This window comes from Triticum aestivum, chromosome 3B (genome assembly GCF_018294505.1).
Source record: "Triticum aestivum cultivar Chinese Spring chromosome 3B, IWGSC CS RefSeq v2.1, whole genome shotgun sequence".
NCBI lineage: Eukaryota > Viridiplantae > Streptophyta > Magnoliopsida > Poales > Poaceae > Triticum > Triticum aestivum.
Genome location: NC_057801.1, coordinates 258,912,987 through 258,915,655, shown reverse-complemented (window position 1 = coordinate 258,915,655; position 2,669 = coordinate 258,912,987). Strand labels below are relative to the sequence as shown.

General features: G+C 53.1%; 1 long non-coding RNA gene across 1 annotated transcript; it reads left to right on the top strand.

Moving 5' to 3' along the window:
• The first annotated feature begins 258 nt into the window (after positions 1-258).
• Positions 259-1,960, top strand: LOC123065324 (uncharacterized). Its single transcript, XR_006430959.1, has 2 exons — positions 259-1,532; positions 1,631-1,960. It is a non-coding gene; the product is annotated as an uncharacterized lncRNA (long non-coding RNA).
• Positions 1,961-2,669: the final 709 nt, after the last annotated feature.

The following is a 2,669-nucleotide window of genomic DNA, read 5'->3' as shown; positions in this document are numbered from 1 at the left end:
AGAAAAAACTGGACAGAAAACTATTAAAAAAACGAAAAGGAAAAACTGCAGCACAGCCGGCCTCGTCCCAGCTAGGGCGGCTGCGCTCGCGGCTGGCGGCCTCGGTCTAGCGGCCTGCTACTGCTCTGTGGCCCAACCTGGCCCGTTGCCTGGCTAGGTATTGCCGCGTGGCCGTCGGATGGAATCCGACGGTCCAGCGCGCGCATCGGCTGAACAAAAACGACCTGTCGAGCGAGGAGGAAACCCTAACCCATTCTTTCTCCCCCTCGCCTCCGATCTCTTTGCACGCCTCTCTCGTCCGCAGCGGCGGCGCTGCCGGTCGCCGGTGAGGGCGTCACATGCTACCGCGGCGCGCTGAGCTCTTCTCCCTTTCCACCGGCCTTTCCTCCCTTCCTCCATGTTCTGTTCTCCTATACGCGCGAGAGATAACAGAGAGGTGCGGCTCTCTCTGGCCGCTCGGCTACCACGCCGCGCCGGTCGCCGGCGAGGGCGTCAAGCCACCGTGCCGCGCGAGCCGCGCTGGCCCTTTTCCCCTTCCCTTTCTCTTCTTTTTTTGTTCTTTAGACAGAGAGAGACAGATACGAGGTCAAGCCCTCCTCTGCTCCCCTTTTGTTCGACGGACGACGACGATCTGTGGCGCCGTCGCCTCCCTTTCGCCGGTGACGCGTTTCTCGTAGCGGAAGCGCGCCGCCGTCGAACGGCGTGGCTGCGGTGCCCCCTTTGTCCTTTGCAGGGTTGTTCTTCGTCTGAACAGCTCGGCTTGCCGATGCCCGTTCGGATCGAGAGGAACCGGCGCGGCCTTGCGGCGGCGCACTTTGCCGGCGAGCACTAGGCCCTCTCCGGTGAACTCTTTTCTTTTCTGTTCTAGGGTTTGTGGGGAAGGCTTTGTGGGGAAGGCTTTGTTTGGTTTGATCCGAAGAATCCTGCACCCATCTGGCTGATACCATTGATAGATCCATGGGATCGTGTAGGGTAGGATTTCCGGGAAACTTATCCTCTGTTGGTCCAGACGAGCTTGAGCCAGAGAACATGCCAGAGCTGTAGTGGCCGGTGATGGCTGAGAGATGGCGGTGGCGGAGCTTCCCGCCGCTGTCAGCTCCGCCTCGATTGGTAGGCAGGGCAGGTGGGGTGCGAACCATTCTTGGCATACTGCACTCGTGGCCCCACCTCCCTTATATGGAGCTGCGCGACAGGGGCCCGCAACCCAGTTGAGTTGAGTGTCCCCGATCAGGACTGAGTCAAGGGTCCAGTTGACCGTTGGGCCAACTAAGAGGAGATCAACACTAACACTAATTATTACAACAGTAACCTCAGGCCTACAGGTTCTGCAGGTGTCTTCTGAATGCATCAGTCGCCAATCCTTGGCCGCTTTGGTAGTCGGTTGTCACCATCGACGCCGCTGCCAGATCCATCCCCAGCGTCGGTCATGGATTCGGCGTAGGCCTCACCGCGGGCGAAGCTTTCATATTCTGGATCCTGGTCTCCTACTTCCTCCAGCGCCAAAAACGGGACTGGACTTCAGTTTCGTCTTCGTAAGTTTCATCTTTCATCGATGCCCCGTCAGCTCTTCCGTCCACAGAATCATGCAGTCAAGCACTGGCAATTACCGATCTATACTTTTGTGTGACAGATCTGCAAGCTGACAACGAAGACAAACATGAGGTGCACGTACCTGGAGCAGTGAACGCCCCTGCTGCAAAACCGCATGAGCGGGAGCGCGGCCACCACCGGCATGACCTTCAGAACTCACATTCTGAACATAGCTGCCTTGATCAGCGCCGGCAGCAAGGGCATGCGAGCACGGCCACCAATCGTTAGGCACCACTAGAGGCACCTTGTACCAACGGAACATATGCATAGTGTACCGTCAAGCCGTATTCATATCAGACGGCGAGGTCACCGTGTGATACTGTTGGACTCTACGTACCTTTCCGCCCATTCTACGATGGCATTCAATCCATGCACCAACGTGTCTTTGTCCCATTCGTACAAGTAGAGTGAGCAGGCGAGCTCGTCCGCTCTATCACCTCTCTCTACAGAGGTGCCAATTATTTGTGTTTCATATTCTCAAAGCTAGTCATCTGACATGTTTTTCAGAAATCTAACAAACCATGCTAAACTCCTCAATAGTTGGTTAACCATTAGGATAAATTATAGAATCATTCATAAGGTGTCTTTCCTGATCTTGGACTGATGGATGCTTCACTCTGGTTTTGGCGGCGCAACGACGGCCGCGGCAACCGGCGGTGGAAGACAGTTTGGCAAGGCATCAATGACTTGATGAATGAGCTTGTATCTTTTTCAGTTTTGGGGTCCTTTTCGCAGTTTCTAGATGTCTTATTTGGTTTCTATTTGTATAGACCTTGTATTACTGTCACATCCCTAGTTCTGGTCTGCTCTGGGTTAGCTGGTCTTGTGTTGCATCATGTTTAAATTTCTTTTAAACCTGAAATGGGGATTAACAAACCCCATCACCCTCTGAAAATACCAGGTTCAACTGAAAAACATTTCAATGAACCCAAAATGCCCTTCACAAAAGTTCATCATTTTTGAATTGGACTAGAACCTCTCCCAAAAATGGTGCACATTTTTCTAGGCCATTCTGGATTTTTGAATTAAATCATATGATCTTTGCATTTGGGCATTTAATTGCTAATTAATATTTTAAA